Below are 18,793 nucleotides of genomic sequence, written 5' to 3'. Positions count from 1 at the left end.
TTTCCGGACCCCCTTAAGTATGTCACGTCATATGGACAGGACTTTTTTCCTGATTGATATGCAGATTTATATGTAATCTGCTGGTACACTGATGTTTTTGTTTTTAAGATCCCGTTCAACTTGGAATGAATGCAGTCTGCTTTGATTTGGGTGTGTTCAACCTAAAACAACTTTTGTTCTATAATGACACTGCATTGCCAAAGATGGTTACAACTATTTGAAGACATCTGGAAGAATAGAAACCCCATTTTCGAGTCGCAGAAAAACGTAAATAAAATACACTAATAAAATTAATAATGAAACATGTAGTGCAAACATCATGCAAAATACTTGCTAAGTATCGAAGTGCACTGAAAAAAATTACTAATCTCAATACCTAGAAAATAAAAAATTTGAAATTGAAGACTAACTGAATTTCTAATTACATTGACACTAAAGAGTAATTGAACAATCATAATTATACACACCTCTGTAATATTTCAGTCAACAAAAGCTTGAATATCTGCAATAAACACCCAAAACTTGTTTGACTACACGAGAATACGCATCAGACAGTCGCTATGGAATTAGCAGCGAGTTTTGAACAAAGTGGATTTGGCTGTTTTACTATCACGCGTTTATGTATCCTTACAAGTTAAATTGTGCATGGCTATTTTTTCTACATGATTCGTAGTATCATTTCTTTTCGAATGGTAATAAAATATAATTTTAGACAAAAAGTGGATTTAGCAGGTTTACACTCTAGGCCGACGATATATAACTCATAGCTCAGCCTTATAGGCTTTGAAGGCAACAACGTTTATCAATTTCACCATGCTGCCATCAAGCGACTGCATAAGAAGTCACGTTATAACTCTCATTTGAATTGCATGGAGCAACTGTACTTTCATCTATTGATCATTACCAATCGATAGTGGCGATCCTGGTGGTTGTTCTCTTCCACATGTTAACGTTTTTAACATGGGGATGGCCAATCTATTATACCTATATATAATCAGGGATATCATGGAGATAAAACAGAAAGAAACAGGAACATAATTTATTCCAATGAATAGGATACAATGTAAAAATATAAGTAATATTATTTTATCTGTGTAAGATGTGAGAAATATGAATTGTAAGTTTTATGCAAGCACATTAATCGCATGTAGCACTACTCTGTTATGGAACTTGCTCAATTGTTTCAATAAATAAAAAAAAAGTTGAATTTATTCAATATAATATAGTGTTCTTTCTTTTTGATTGTAAAAAATTCCGCACTTCATTCAGATATCAAGAACATTGTCAAGATCAACGTTCAAAATGCAATCCCTTCATCATAGAATTGATTGTCAATCTCACCCACACACATTGCTGCAACTAGTTTACTTATTTTTCGCAAGTTTTGAAATGGTCGCACAATAACAAAGGTGATATTTCAGTTAGTATATCTTGAGATTTCTGTAAGTGATTCTCTAATGGATCTTGCTGATACAAGTGAAATGAGATGTAGCATAAATCTGCTACATTCGAGCTGCTCTTCATTTCCCAAATACATCTATATTCCTTCGACTTGTATATTGGTGAGAACTGTAAGTATGAAGAGCAATTGTATGGTCACATAACTTTAAGCAAATTTTAATTCCTTCAGTTCTTTTCCTAACAAATTCAATGTATTGTTACTAATGAAGCAAAAACAGTGCAAATTTCTGTGTAAAGTTAATGGATAAAAATTGAATTCAAAGAAATCTCTTCCCATAGATTAAGACTAGGCGGCCAAAATGTTTTGAATAATTAAAAAAAAAGAGGCAACACAATTTAAGCTAAGGTGCCACATGTCAAACGACATACCAAAAGACTAGACCTGTCATTGATTTGACCTATTTTCCTGGGCTTCTCCAGTTTCCCTCATCTTCAGAAATTTCAATATGTAAACACACACTGTTCCATCTTAACTTTTTCATAAGATTTCATTAGAAAATATGGCACAGCTCTGTACATGAGCTTCAGTGATAACTTTATAATGTTCATGAGTACGATACAATCTCTTGTCTCTCAAGGTACTTAGGAAACGTTTATCTCATCTCATCTCACTCTTCTTCCCTACCTTCCAGGAGGATCAGTATGCAGGAAATGCATCTAACCTCTCTGTCAAATACAAAATATAATATTAAGTAACATATCACAACACGTGTCCAATCATTCTCTTCTTCACTCAGAGAACCATTATTTGAAGTAAAATCTGAATTTCTCTCATTTTCTGTAAGAGCTATAGACCTACATAAAATGAAGAATGTCACTGAAAGTACTTAACATAATTTTTGTTAAGCTCAGCATAAATATTTGTTTCTGCTCACATGGTGAGTGGAGTTTGACATCTCCCTGCCCCACATAGCATAATTCAAAATTTCTGGTGACAAATTCAATTGAATTGTGACTACTTCAATTTGACAGCAAATGGAACGGAGCAACTACTATGACCTATGCAAAATTCATTTGAAATTAAGAGTGTGTGTTTAAAGTCGACCTAAGAGGCCAGACAGAACAAAATCATAAAATAGGATGTATACCATCAAAAAAGGTATGCCAGAATGCCTCAAACCACTCCATTAAAAAATGTCTTTGTCAACATTTTAAAATACATTTTTCATTTCAAAACAAGCTCTCTAATTCATATACAATAAGAATACGTAACTGGTCTACAGTCATTCGAGTAGTCATGGATAGCAGTACAGTAGAACCTGATTTTCCGTCACCCTATTAACTGATCACTGGATTATCACATTTTTCTGCAGAAAAAATCGTCGCTTTGGTAGTGAATGGTTCTATTCCACAGTTAGCAAGTTTCGAGACAAAGTGATTTGAAATTTTTGTGCAATCAGAAAAACATTATTTAACATTGTGAGAGTAATTTCGAAATTGAAATGGATTTTATGTTCTCATACAATTAAGAAGAATGCTATACTATGTTTCATTTAATTAAAATATTTTAATATCAAACTTATATTTTATAATGTGGCTTAGAACCTTTCACTATATTTATTAATGAGGAATTATCTAACTTAAATTGATGAAAGGACATAACCCAAATCTGATAATAAGAAACAAAAGTATTGTAGATGATGCTGAAGACATGTATTTTATTTAAAATATTATCAATTACGAAAAAATCAGTGTATTAATTCTTTCTGGCATCAATTTTTATTTGCAGCACAAGACAACAAACCGTTCTAAGTATTATTATTCAAGGGATCCTCAACCTCATTTTACGCCCAAAAATAAATTAATGTCAAATATCTTCAGGTAGTACAGAAATGTTTCCAAATTAAGAATTTACACTTAAACTATAGGCCTACACACTATATTTTTTAAATTCGGATAAACTGCTTTTGAAAACGTGATGTACACAGGCGTGAAAGGGTTAATACTACATTGAACAAATGATACAAAGCATTAATTATATATAAGTCATCTTCTTCTGATGACGTTACTGCATCTGAGTAGAATATACTGTTATCACTAGTATGAAAATCGGTTTCTCTTCATTTAGGTATCTTTTGTCACTGTGATGGTTCGAAATTCTAGGTCACTCAATATTTCTTGAAAAATATGGGGGTTGAATTTCCTTTTCTGTATTGCAACTATTTTACCTTCAAGCAGTTTAGTGTCCCTCCATCCTCACACTTGTTCTTATTAGTTATCAGTCGAGCAGAAAAGCTCTTAAAATCAAAGAAATCAGCGAAGTCCATTTCAACTACCCTATAGAAAGGGTTTTATATTTTGGCTGTTCGGGCAATAGTATACCATCTATCTGGGGTAAAAATATCAGTCTTGTCTCCTCTACCTTCAATGGCAGAATAGATACCATCACATTCCATTTCAGAATGACCAGAGTCCATAAATTATTGGTTAATCACGTTGATAGGTAACATCGTTACAGCACGCAGAAACATAGCCACATTTATACGGTTACGGTTTTGTCCTGATGCTGTATCCAAATAGATAGTCGCTTCTTGTACTGCTGGATGAAGATTTCTTAAAGTTTCCCAAAGACACATTGCTATTTCCGAGGACCTTCATGCCACATAAAATTTACAGCCTCAGAGTTGCCCAAATTATATGTAGTAAAATTAAAAGTTTTCAATTTCTGTATGTAATATAGTTTTCCAATATTCAACGCTGATGGTGTGACAAGAATTTTTTACACACACACATTGTGAAACAGGAAAATGAATTTTCAGATTTAGCGCTTCTTTTATTAGCTATTTTATATCCACTTGCTTCCTGTTTCCTAGCCACATCCAGAGCCATATTTTTCTTGAAGTTCTTGTTATCCTGCCTCATCTTTGTTATTAAAAGCATACAGAAATCACACTGATCCTTTTTCGGCTTGTGGAAACCATAATTAAATACAGTGGTGATTTTTTTATAATAACTGACCTTCTCAGGAGTTATGCCAAGTTCTGCACAGTATTGTTTAGTCACTGTATAGCCTGTTTTCGGATAAGCCAGAAGCAAGGTATTTCATTTTAGTAGAAACTTAGACAGTAATATGAATGATACTACTGGTAATGGCTTTATATCATGAGACCTTATTATGTTTTTCGCACTCTCTGTTTTCTTATATGGTAGGCGTTTCTTGCCCCTTTATCTGTCTCTACTGTACCGGTATTTGTAATTTATTTTGAACATTACGTTTCCATTTTGTCGAATTTCGTTTGCTTTTCTTAGTTAAATTGCTGTCCTCTGTTATATCTTCAGTCCTCTCGCTTATCTGATTTTTCTCAACTTGTTCTGTCATCTTCTGTCCATCAGTGTGTGCTGGTGATTCTAATTATCTTCAAAAGTTGTCTCTTCATCATCCCCTTCTGGATGGTATGGCCGATCATTGTCACTTATATCCCCAAATAATTCATCACTACTGTTTTCAAAGTCTGGATTTATGTCAGTTTTACTAGAAGTTGATTTTGATGGCTCAGTACACAAAAAATAATCAAACAATTGTGCCACAAGTCTAAATTCCCAAGCTTCCAGAAATTAAAAATAAGATAATTTAAGCATTTTATGTGGTTTAAGTCTCTTCACAATTCACAACCTTTCCAGCATTCCTGTTCAAATGAAATTGTGAATGGATGTAAGACACTTGCAGGTGGATTAAGACCCTTCACAACCGTACAAATGTTCCAGCATTTTTCTTTTCAATGGAACTGTGAATGGATGTAAGACAGTCTATTCACAACTCAGTAATTGTGGTATAGGGCTTTTCACAAAATTCAAATAACTCTTTATTTTTTAAACTAATCGTATATTATCTTTAACAAATGTAAAATTTAGACTTCTTAGACTCCATAAATGGTTTTAAGTCAAAAATCAAAATTTTGTGGGTTAGGCCCCTTCACCACCAAGGCGACGAAATATGAAATATGCCTTACAGCACATTATGTTGATACTTTCTTTGTAGACTGGGTTATTACCAACCTTTACCGTTATACAATAATAGAGATTCTGCTGGTGCTGCTGCTGCTGAGTACAGAAAGTTATTTGTGAAAGGGGTATTTTTTCCAGGTTGTAAAATAATCACTATCTTCTTTCAAAGAAATAACCCCAAGAACTTCCACACAACTACTAAACCTTGCACCATTCAGTCTGCCTTCCACAGGTATCACAAAAAAATCTGTTGTGTACGAATAATTGAGCGAGCAGTTTGGGAAAGGAGAAACTATGACTTATCTCACGAGACTGGCATTACAACCGTGTCTCATTTAATGAAACACAAGGATATGTTCTACGTATATATTATTTTACATCATTGTGTGTAGTATGAAGAGCGAGTAAGGCAGGAGCTTTAAATTATGAAATGCACTTAATTTATGAATTTTTTATGGTATGGATTCTCTGATCTTTTTGATTAACCATTCAGTCCATCCCCTTCATTACCACGGATAATAGAGATTCTACTGTACTACATTTGAAGACCTCCCTGGAAGAAGGATGTAACCAACAAAACTGTAATTCTTGTTTCAAGAGAACGAAAATAATTTCAGGGGCATATTTCATTAGGCCTATATTTACTATCACAACTATTTGACTAAACAAGGACACAATTTAATTCAGCTATGAACGCAAAAATTTATAGTTATAAATAAATGCTTTAAAATTACTTTTTTCATCTACATAACATATTTCAAGTATCTGATGTTACAGTGAAATTTCCCTTAATGGACACTTCTAAATAGTTGATGCCTCTCAAGAACGGACATCTAAAAATTCCTCTGCAAAATAACATCGGCTCTTATGTGGAAAACTCTTCCCAACAGTGGACATTTTCAATAATGGACACGGACATCACAAAATAAGTATAACTGAACAATTTTTCTCCATGTAACGGACACAGATTCAAGTAACTTGAGAAAGATTTGTGTGAAGGGTACAATGAATAGGTCATGGGACAGAATTGTTTTGCAGGGCATTACCAGACAAAACAACGTGTCTGAAGGAAGAACGATGTAGTGGGGGAAGGGGGAAATTGCAAAAGACAGACTGTTTTGCATAAATATGGTGAGTGACAAACTCCGTTAATTATAGCAGCCAAACCACGTTGCTTCAAAGGAGTCAACTTAAGTGACATCCAGTGGCGAGAAATTAAACGTGCTTGGGTGACTAGGAATATAATAACAAAATGGTTAAACGGTTTCGACAGGAAAATGGGTAGACAGAAGACGAAAGTAGTCTTATTCCTAGACAATGCTCCTTCGCATCCTGATGTTGCACCTGATTTTCTTGCCACCCTGTACAGACCCAGAGCATGTGCAGTATGTTATGGAAAATTCAGGTGGCCTAAACTTTGTTTCTGGGTCTGTACAACATCAACTTGTCAACCACTGGATTAAGGAATCATCGAATCTTTTAAGACAGTGTTTTGTGAGACATCTTTTCTCAAAAATGAACAACGTTCAAACTGCAAGTGAGCTTTCGAAAAAAAATCTATGTACTAGATGCAGTGCTGTGTGTTGTGTCATCTGCAAAAGAAATCAAACAAAAAAACCGTACGTAACTGTTTTCTAAAGGCTGGATTTTCCATAAATGACAGTGATTCATTAGGTGATGAATATGAGGAAGAAAGTGCTCAACCTGAACAACTGTTTGGTGATTCTGCTACAGACTTCGATTCGAGACTATTGATGATGCTGTGTATATCGAAGATCCATCAATGTCTCATCTGCATCGACTAACATCGCAGAACTGAAGGTAGTGAAGCAGTTATTTCATGTAAGGATGAAACTAAACAGATGAAGTGAAGAAATACTTCATTTTTAATGGAGATGCAGAAGAACTTAAAATGATTTCGGAAGTACAAATTCATCTCCGAACTCTAAGAAGTAAAAATTCATTTACAAACTAAGCTTCAAAGAGTCTTCAAAGTACAAATATTTTTTAAAACATAGAGAGGCATTACTGTATTATCTTTTCATCTTTACTATGCAATATCAATTATAGTCGTAGTAACATTAGTGTGCTGTATTTAACTTAGTTACATATTGAGCAAATGTTACTTTTGTTGGACTGCATTTCCTTTTTCAAAATAACAAACGCTCCTTAATAGTGGAAATTTTGAAAATCCCCAAGGGTATCCGCTTTTGAGAAGATTCACTGTACATCATTTTTCCGTGAAGGTGTTCATTTGTGTTCGTTTTAAGCTCAACATAACAGTGAAAAATATTTTGTGAATATTTTTATTTGAAATAAGTAGACGATGATTACCTTCCTACTGATGAAATTTGGGTAGATGATGATGATGATGATGATGATAATTTATATTTTACAATAGAAAATACTTGCTTCTGTTACTATTAACCTTCTAAATGTATATACTGGAATACCTCATCAGGTCATTCCATGTTTTAGAACAGTCAATTCTAAGTATATAATTATGTCACACATTAGCAGTGGAAAAAAGGAAAGATTTAAGCTACTAAATCCACATGTGTATTATAATATTAGAGAAACTGCACCAGACCCGTGCACAATAGTGTTCTGTGGGCAAGGAGCAACAAGGGTGTACATGTGATAAGTTGTCTGGCTGCCTTGTGTGAGCCCAGTGAAGTTACAGTAACAAGCAAGTGTACAGAGAAAGAACCAAGTCCAAGCGGTAAGCAGAGATCTACCACGCCTACTCTTGAGAAGAAATCTTCTTAATCTAATTTGAAGTACAAAATGTATAATATATACGAAGATTTTAAATTAGTCAAAGAAATTCAATCTTAAGAGACATTACTCTATAGGTACATCACAGCCAACAATACGATAGCTATGTAGATGAATAGCAAATTAAATTAAGAAATGAACTCAAAGAAGCATTGCTATCAAAATAGGTTTAAATTAACTTTTTTGGGGGGAACACTCTCAGTGATCATGAGTAAAATTACACCATAGAAGAAATGAAAATATTAAGAGTGTAATAATAATAATAATGATGATAATATTATTATTATTAATAGACTTCTGTATATTTAATAACCTTAAAATCATTAACACTTTTTTCAAACACAAAACCATTCACAAATTTCACTTGGGAAACCAGAGATCAAAAATCAATCATAGATTACTGTACTTTGTAAGCAATGTTAAAACTTCGAATATAATAATTGAAAATGTTAACAGTCTATACAGGAGTTGAACTGAATAAAGATCACTACCTTTTAGGAGCAAAAATTAATTTCCTTCCTCGTAGGTAACAAAAAAATGAAATTTTCAAAATTAGACTCTTAAACGACTGAAGTACAAGATGGCTATATACACAAAGACTGAAACAACATTAAAATGAAGCAAATGATCCCGATTACAATCTCGAAACGGAAAGGAGATTTTTAAAACAAATATTAACAACTGCAGCCAGTGGTGGTCCATGTCTAATATGATATGGGGTTCACTACATAGTTTTCTAACAATGTAAACAATGGCTCATTTCTGAAAAATTTGAAGTAGATGAGCCTGATGTCGATGATGATGATGAATTATCTTTGAAAGAACATAGCGATTTTTCCTTAGGTTATCATTCTTTCTTTCAATATTCTGCCTGAGAACTGAGCTAAGCTGTTGCCTAATAAAATTTCTGTTCTTCCAAGGACTGATAAATCTAGGCAAGCATTCTTGTGAGCGAGATTCCTCATGGTTCTTAATTTTCTGTGTCAAATGGCTCAAAACTGACACACCAGTGCATGTCCAAATCGTATCTTTACCCATAGCAAATAGCAGGCATGGGAAACAAAATACTGTAATTTATTTGTAAATTCACAACCGCAAATCCAGCTGTTTCTTTCATATATTTTTACATTAAAAGCTCTGGAAAATGTCTTACCTCGGCTTGTCTGTACTTGCATTAAACTGAGTTCAGATAACGGCCTGCCATATACTTCAGAATACTGCATAAGTACTCATGTACAAAGACTGTACAAATTAAAAATTATTAAAACACGTGTTTTTTATTGAGAGCACAAGGGTAGATAAATAAATAAGCACATAAAAAAGATATATAAATAATTCAATGAACCAATAATGACATATGTACTTATGCGGCATTCCGAAGTCGTTCCTGCGCAGTGTTTCCTCTGCACGCAAGTCCAGACACTGGCTCGGCAAGGTTTAGAAGAGAAACTACAATCATGTAGGTATTCGATCTCTGCAATTCATAGGTTTTCATACGACACAAATTCATGAGCTGCAAATAAACTTACTAAAAATGAGCAAGAAACAAAGAATGAAAGTGTAAATTATAAATCAATTGATTTAAACAATTCAATTGTTTTTCCTTGTTTTTCCTGGGGGCTCTCTGAACCATCGAATACATTGGATGCACCACCAATGATTGCAGCATTTGAAACTCTGTGGGCAATAAAAAAAAATAGAAATAGAATATACTTAAAAATTTGGGATGATATTAAACAATTAATAGCAGAAAAGAGAAACTTAAGAACTGGCTAAGTTTTAAAAAAATAGAAGAAAAATTAAAATACAAAAGAAAAGTAACAATTACAAAACGAGATGTGAGAAAGAGGAAAAGAATGTCCTGGAGGAAGTTTGTGGATCATTTAGAACACAGCAATTTCGTAATTATGGGTGGGACATTTTCACAGAATTAGCTTGATTTATGTGGCTTGAATAACCTTTAAAAAATTTAAAACTTGGAACAAAACTGTTTCGTTCAAATATTCTAGTCTCTATTTAACTGTAACATAAGTGATGAACACATATATATTGATTTATTAGTGGTAATTAAGATGAAACTAATTTTATTATGGGTGGGTTAAACTTCTGATCTGTATTTCTTTGCAACCATAAACATATAGAAAGTTCTGCTCTGTTTGAACTTCAACATTAGACCTTTTTGGTTAAGAGACGGTCATATTTACAAAAATTACATTCATATATTGTGTAATGACTTAACATAAAAGCATTTCGTTACCATTACGGGTGGGACATAAAGATTTTCTAAGCATTCCTGTTTGTTATTTATTTTATCACAAAATCTAGACGTAGATTCAAAATAACATGCCATGAATGCTGAAACTATCAGCAAGTATCAGTAACAAGATTATGAATATTACCGTTGTTGTTGTTTAATCAACTGTTTGAAGACAGTGATATTAACAAGGCACCACTTATGAGGCAACTAGGCCAGGAGATAATGGAGCAGGGTGGCCAGTTCCTTTCCCCTGCATTGGATACACTGCCGACTAAGCTACATATTACACTAGTCACACTTCAGAGGGATACAAACAATTGTTCTTCCTCTGAAACATATCGTCAAGTGAGATGTACTGCCTGATAATAGATGTACATATCAGCCAGAACCTCAATCAGAGGAAAATAATATGAGTGACAACCTATAATTAAATACTGTTTAGACATTGAGAGAAATGTACATATTTTATACTATTATTGTGCATCTTTCTACATACTAAGCATACCAGCTTCACAAATATAACAAAAGTTAAATAAAGTCGACTCTATTCCAGCTGTCATTGACCTGTAACATGTATGACAACTGAGCTCAAACAAAAGACCTGTCTTAACATCTCCTTGAAAAGCATATGTCCCCTATTTTGTTCAGTATTTTAGGTTCTGATAGGATCTTTATTATTACTTTATAATGTTCTGTTGATCTTTCAATATTCTCCTTATTCACATCCACTATTTTCCACGTTTCTTTATATACTTCACAACCACATGAAAATGTTGAGAAACAATTCCTTCCAATATTCATGTTCAAATGATAACTTACTTACATATGCACATATTGTGTGGCATTTTAGCATTTAATATTAAGGAGGGCTTGAGTTTAAAAAAATTTACATTAATTTCAGCGTATTCCTGCATAAAAAGTTCATAGCATTATTTTATTATCATGAGCATGATACACTTCCGTTAGAGTTCTTTTCAGCAATTACATCACGCACAGAAATCGGATTCCTTTTCCCTGGTTGCTGGTAACCGACATCTCTTTGATAAGAAGACGTGATATTTCATGTTGTATTATTGTATTATTTGTTATTTCCCTATCACCAACGCATGGCACATCCTCAGGTTGGAGATACAGGAGACGGCCTCCAGATATGGAGGGTAGCAACGAATATATTGAATAAGCAGTCGTGGACACCTGATAAGGGGTGGTACTCCAGCTTGGGGCTTGGGCGAAGGGCTAACAACCCATCAGCATAAAAAAACAGCTTGTTACGAATCCATACAATAAGCCTCGGAATGGGACTGATTCTTTGGCACGACCACAACAAAGGAATAAGGTTATGAGATTTGGTATGTGGAACGTAACTAGTCTTTATAGAACATTAGGGGTAACATTAGTATCAAAAGAACTAGCTAGATATAGAAGAGACTTAGTGGGAGTACAAGAGGTTAGGTTAGATGGGAATGGCATATCACAAATAGGAGATTACTTGTTGTATTATGGGGAAGGAAACAATACTCACCAATTAGAAACAGGATTCTTTGTTCATAAAAGAATAAAATCACCAGTAAAAGAAGGTCGAATTTATCGTGACAGGTTATCATATTTAGTACTTAAGGGTAGATGGTGCAATATCGTAGTTATAAATGCTCATGCCCCCACAGAAGAGAAAGACGACGATATAAAGGATAGCTTCTATGAGGAATTGGAACATACTTTTGATCAGTTATCTAGATATCACATGAAAGTTTTATTGGGGGATTTCAATGCTAAATTAGGACGAGAGATTATTTTAAAAAAACTATTGGAAAAGAGAGCCTACACGTAACTAGTAATGACAATGGAGTTTGGTTAGTCAACTTTGCGACATCAGAAAATTTAATTGTCAAAAGTACAACATTCCCCCATAAGGATATACATTAATATACTTGGACCTCTCCTGATGGATTGACACACAACCAATTAGATGACATCTTGATAGATAAAAGAAAACATACTAGTATAGTAGACATTCGAACCTTCAGGGGGGGCAGACTTTAATTCTGACCATTATTTGGTAATTGGAGAACTTAGAGAAAGACTATCAGTAGCCAAGCGAGTAGAGCAACAAGTTAATATTAGAAGATTCAGTATTCCGAAATTAAAGGACGAGGAAAATAAGCAACATTATCAGGTCGAAATTTCGAATAGGTTTGCCACTTTTGGAAGTTCTGACGAAGTTGAGAAAGAGTTAGATGTTAATAGCATGTGGGAAAATATCAGAGATAGTATCCAAGTTGCAGCTGAGCAGAGCATAGATTATTATGAAACTAAGAAAAAGGAACCGTGATTTGATGAAGATTGTTGCATGGTAGTAGAAAGAAGGAAACAGGAAAAATAGAAATTCTTACAGGATCCAGTTGAGGAGAATAGAGATAATTATTTCAATGAATGACAGGAAGTCGTACACTTAGGAATAAAAAGAGAGGATACTTGAAGGAAAAACTGAATGAAGTAGAAACAAATAGTAAGAATAAAAACATTCGAAATTTATATAAGGGTATAAAGGAATTTAAGAACGAATATCAGGCAAGGGTAAACGTGACCAAGGATGAGAATGGTGACTTGCTTGCAGATTCTCATTCAATCGTGAACAGATGGAAAAACTATTTTGGGCAACTACTAAATGTACATAGGCCAGATAGAAATGATCGGGACGAAATTCAAATACAAAATGCTGAATCATTTATACATGAAACCACACTTTCAGAAGACAAAATTGCGATAGAAAATCTGAAAAAATGCAAGTCTCCAGGTATTGATCAAATTCCTGCAGAATTAATACAAGAAGGTGGAAGCGCATTATCTAGCGAAATTTATAAACTTGTACTTGTTATTTGGGAAAAGCAAACTGTGCCAGAACAATGGAAGGAGTCCACAATTGTACCTATTTTTAAGAAGGGAGACAAGACTAACTGTGGTAACTTTCGGGAATATCACTTTTGTTAATGTCATACAAAATTTTGTCCTGTATTCTTTTGAGAAGATTAACTCCATATGTAGATGAAATTACTGGGGATCATCAGTGCAATTTTAGGAGTAATAGATCGACTATTGATCAGATTTTTTGTATTCGACAGATATTGGAGAAAAAATGGGAGTATGAGGGTACAGTACATCAGTTATTCATAGATTTCAAAAAGGCATATGACTCAGTTAAGAGAGGAGTTTTATATAATATTCTTATTGAATTTGGTATTCCCAAGAAACTAGTTCGATTAATTAAAATGTGTCTTAGTGAAACTTACAGTTGGGTCCGTATAGGCCAGTTTCTATCCAATGCTTTTCCAATTCACTGTGGGCTAAAGCAAGGAGATGCACTATGTCCTTTACTTTTTAACTTCACTCTAGAATATGCCATTAGGAAAGTTCAGGATAAGAGACAGGGTTTGGAACTGAACGGGTTACATCAGCTTCTTGTCTATGCAGATGACATGAATATGTTAGGAGAAAATTCACAAATGATTAGGGAAAACACGGGAATTTTACTTGAAGCAAGTAAAGCAATAGGTTTGGACGTAAATCCCGAAAAGACAAAGTATATGATTACGTCTCTGACCAAAATATTGTACGAAATGTAAACATAAAAATTGGTGATTTATCCTTTGAAGAAGTGGAAAAATTCAAATATCTTGGAGCAACAGTAACAAATATAAATGACACTCGGGAGGAAATTAAACGCAGAAAAAACATGTGAAATGCCTGTTATTATTCGGTTGAGAAGCTTTTGTCATCTAGTCTGCTGTCAAAAAATCTGAAAATTAGAATTTATAAAACAGTTGTATTACCGGTTGTTCTATATGGTTATGAAACTTGGACTCTCACTTTGAGAGAGGACCAGGATTAAGGGTGTTTGAGAATAAGGTTCTTAGGAAAATATTTGGGACTAAGAGGGATGAAGTTACAGGAGAATGGAGAAAGTTACACAACGCAGAGCTGCACGTATTGTTTTCTTCACCTGACATAATTAGAAACATTAAATCCAGACGTTTGTAATGGGCAGGGCATGTAGCATGCATGGGTGAATCCAGAAATGCATATAGAGTGTTAACTGGGAGACAAGAGGGGAAAAAGACCTTTGAGGAGGCCGAGACGTAGATTGGAGGATAATATTAAAATGAATTTGAGGGAGTTGGGATATGATAGAGACTGAAATAATCTTGTACAGGATAGGGACTGATAGCGGGCTTATGTGAGGGCGGCAATAAACCTGCGAGTTCTTTAAAATCCATTTGTAAGTAACTAATTAAGTATTATTTGTTATTTAAGGTCGTCCAGATTTTAACTTACCAAATCAAAAGACAAAGAAATACACCAAAGATGTTCATTATCACCGAATAAACTAACAACTCTACTATTTACAGATGACCAGGTTGTAATATATGCTTACAAAAATAATACGAGAATACATTTAACAACATCTGTACCGAGAATAAAGTCAATGGCATTTACAGGTCAGTCACCGATAAGAAGCAGAAGTGTCATAAATAACCAAATTTAATCGAACAGATAAATCAGTTTAAATATTTAGTAATAGGCCTATTATTTCATATGGAACTGAATTTGATATTAATCATAAATTAAACAATTTCATAAAGTTTAACTTACAGGTTTCATTAACAATGTGTTTCCATCAGAACAAACTTGAACTAAAATCCAAATAAGATTGTATAACATATTGGCTCTTCCGATTCTACTACTTATATGGTTTTGAAAATTCGACAATCAAGGCAAAAGATAAATAAAAAATAACTGCGGCGGAAATGAAATGTTTGAGAAGAATAGCATATATAGAAGGCCTACAAAACAAATACAGAAATTTGGAAGAATTGAGAATGACATGAGCCTTTGAACAAATTTTAAATTATAAGTCGAAGTGGATACAACATGTCAGTAAGATGTCTCACAACAGATAACCCAGATTACTAAAAACTTACCCCAGCAACTCTGCTAGATCACTGAAGAGACTTCTCGAGCTCTAACATGAAACTGAAATGGTTCAATTTGTGGGCAAGCTACATAATGATGATGACACTTCAGAATACCCTAATTATCTTACATACAAGCAAGAGTTGTAAGCAAATCGAACCTTCTGGTACAAACAGTTTCCCAAAACATAACAACAAAATGGTTTCTTACTTCAAAATTACTTTGTTTATTGGCATCCAAATGTATTATTCATTTAATCTTTCCTGTGCCCACCTCTGTGGTCTACCAAGTCTGACTACCACCATAGAGGTCCCAGCACTCCCAAGGTACTTTTCCAAGGAGATAACTGAGTAGCTGTTTGGCAGAGAATTATGAAACCTGAGATTAAGGTAGTTGAGGAGTCGTTACTGGCAACCAGCTTGACAGGCTCTGTCTCTCTGGTTTATTTAACGACACTTGCAAATGCCGAGGTTATATCAGCATTGCCGGTGTGCTGGAATTTTGTCCTGCAGGAGTTTTTACATGCCGCTAAATCTACTGACATGAGCCTATCGAATTTAAGCACACTTAAATGCCATCGACCTGGGCCGGGATCGAACCCCCAACCTCGAGCACAGAAGGCCAGTGCTATACCGACTGCACTACCCAGGTCGACCTTTCAGTAGATGTTGCACCATGGATTTATTGTATTTTATTTTAACCTTATCTTTACAGAACTCCTTTATTCTTCATACTTGAGCCCGAGAGAGTTTGTTGCTTCAACTGTGCCTCTGTGTTGACTAATATTCCTGTCACTCATCAAGTAGGCCTCCATCATCTGTCACCTCTGTGCCTCTTTTTATAGAAAAAACTAAAGGGGTTACTTTATTCAAATCTCAACTGTGAAACATCTTTACAGGAAAATAAACATTGATCAACATTTTTATTGAGCATCATGAAAAACTCTCATGTGGTCATTCAAATAATATTATAGGGCGACCTGCTGTTACAGGTCAAAATTATCCTAATCAGAGATATGCGTTCAGGTTAGAAAATATGTCAGAAGATTATCACTCCATTGCCAACGGCCATAAATATCTGATCAACCCCTGTCTTGTCACTTTCACTTCTTGTTTGCAAGGGTCAGTTCAGTTGTGTCTTGCTTCGGGTGGGTTATGTAGCGTGTGTTGTTACATGGTGTTTGCAATTGAACAAAGGATATTTATAAACAATACATCTGCTAAATATTCGTGAAAGAAGATGCCGTGTTCTAACAGGACAAATTAAATACTGGTGCCCAATTAGAAGCCAGCCATAGAAAGTCATTAAGTCGCCTTGCTGCACAGTGTGGAATTTCTAAAACAATGACTCACACTGCAACTAAACTGTACAAAATTAGAAATATGCACAATTTACAACCTCCAGACAGTTTGCAGGTCGTTTCAACAATCAGTTCATGACAGCGCTCTCGATCCATGACTTACATTGTTTTCAGACGAAGCTTGGTTCACATGAAGTGGTCATGGTAACAGGCAAAATAATATGTACTGAAATCAAGGAAATCCACATACTTTTCATTAAATTCCTCTGCATGGCCGTAAAACCAGAGTCTGGTGTGCAGTCAGTGTGAACAAAATTGTAGGACCAATTTTTTTCAAAGAAACAATTAATTCAGACCAGTATGTATGACTAATCCTGGCTCCATTCTTCTAAAGAAGAAAAGTCTCATAGGCAAGATAATGCCACGATCCATACCACCAATAATTCTATGGACGAAATTGCTAGAATGTTTGGTGAATGGATAATTAGTCGAGAGTTATGGACTGCTCACTCACCCAATTTAATTCCGTGTGGATTTTATTTGTAGGTACCAGTAGAGACTGCACCCTTTCCCTCTTACTTCAAAATTCCAACCTTGTGCACACAAAATAAATTATTGGCACTGAAGAGTGCCTTTTCGTAAATATAATAATGCGCATTCGACAAACGCAGACAAATCTGCTCTTTTTAGTATTTTAAGACATAATTTGGTAGGTGCAGTCCGTGTTCTAAAATTTTCCCTTTAGTCGTGCTGTAGGCCTAATTTACAAATTACTTAATTTTTACTTTTACAATTTTGCATATGGGCGCATAGTTGGATGGAAACTACTTGAAATACGAATGCTGAGATTCTTGGAAAACCCCGAGTAAAATGATCCATTCTTTCTAATGTTTCACGTTGCAACTTTCATGCAGCTATAACGTACGAACTTCTTAGCGGAAGTAAGAACACAAAAGCCAATTGGGAGCCTATCAATGAAATGCTTGGTCCAATTGACAGAATTTGTGAACACAAAACAGGAAACTAAAAAAAATGTTAGCCTCATCATAGTTGTGTTAAATTTCTTTCAAAACCCATTCCGCCATTTCAACATGACATCTTAACGTTCCTGCCCCACACCACCGCCTCAAGGGTCAACTTTTGTTCGCGTTAGCAGGTAAAGGCGGAATACCGCCCACTGGTATTTCCTGTAACTAAAGACGTCGTGTTCTATCCGTACGGCATAACTATTTATATTTTTGTAAAGTTGAATATATATATATATATATATATATATATATATATATATATATATACTGGTGTATATAATCTTTTGGTTCATCATGCTTCTCAATTAAATAAATATGAAGTTCTAATGAACCTACTTCTATGAAGAAAGAAAAAGTGCAAAAACTGAAGATATAACTTTCTGGTTCTCACCCCACGAGATAATGGAACGTTGGAAGAGAATGCATTAGCCGGTAACGCAAAACAATCAAAAGACAGGACAGGGAAGGGAAGTCTAAAATGAAGTCACCAAACCACCAGAAATAAAACACAGGTTAATCGAAAGTTATCAATGGATTATTGATACACAATATTTTGTTAACACATACTTCATATTTATTCAAGTTTATGCATATTATACCACACACTAAATTATACGTTTATGAACACTATTCAGAAAACTATTTTGCAGTAACTCAATTTGTTACAGATAAAATGTACTATAACCAAAACCCAGTATTAACCAACACCATTGCACTTGGAAATTTCAATCTACTTGATACAGCAATACAAGCTTCCGCAAAACAGCAGTATTATTCCAAACCAACGTTACGCGAAACTTTATGCTTCATACAAATTACCTGGTATAAAAATTGCCCTATTAATTCACTTTCATCACTTTTCCTCGAATTTCACTTATAACATTGTCTCATAGATAACACATGGATATATGTGCAAACCTGTAAACACAGATCACATACATTCAATAGTCGAATGCAACGTATATAAAAAGAGAATTACCCACAAATGTGCATAGATGTCACTGCAGCACAAATTATTTCATCTGACACCTTGGTCTTGCCCAAAGACGTTGTAGT

At 34.5% G+C, this 18,793-nt stretch overlaps 1 protein-coding gene across 1 annotated transcript in view; it reads right to left on the bottom strand.

Moving 5' to 3' along the window:
- The window catches only part of LOC138707383 (ligand of Numb protein X 2-like), a 474,351-nt gene extending 455,742 nt beyond the window's left edge, over window positions 1-18,609 (bottom strand). The window contains exon 1 of the mRNA XM_069836718.1: window positions 18,557-18,609. The gene's annotated coding sequence lies outside the window, so the exon portion shown is untranslated. The remainder of the gene's footprint in view (window positions 1-18,556) is intronic.
- Window positions 18,610-18,793: the final 184 nt, after the last annotated feature.

This window comes from Periplaneta americana, chromosome 10 (genome assembly GCF_040183065.1).
Source record: "Periplaneta americana isolate PAMFEO1 chromosome 10, P.americana_PAMFEO1_priV1, whole genome shotgun sequence".
Taxonomy (NCBI): Eukaryota; Metazoa; Arthropoda; class Insecta; order Blattodea; family Blattidae; genus Periplaneta; species Periplaneta americana.
The sequence above is the reverse complement of the archived record's forward strand: the minus strand, read 5'-3'. Positions and strand labels throughout refer to the sequence as shown.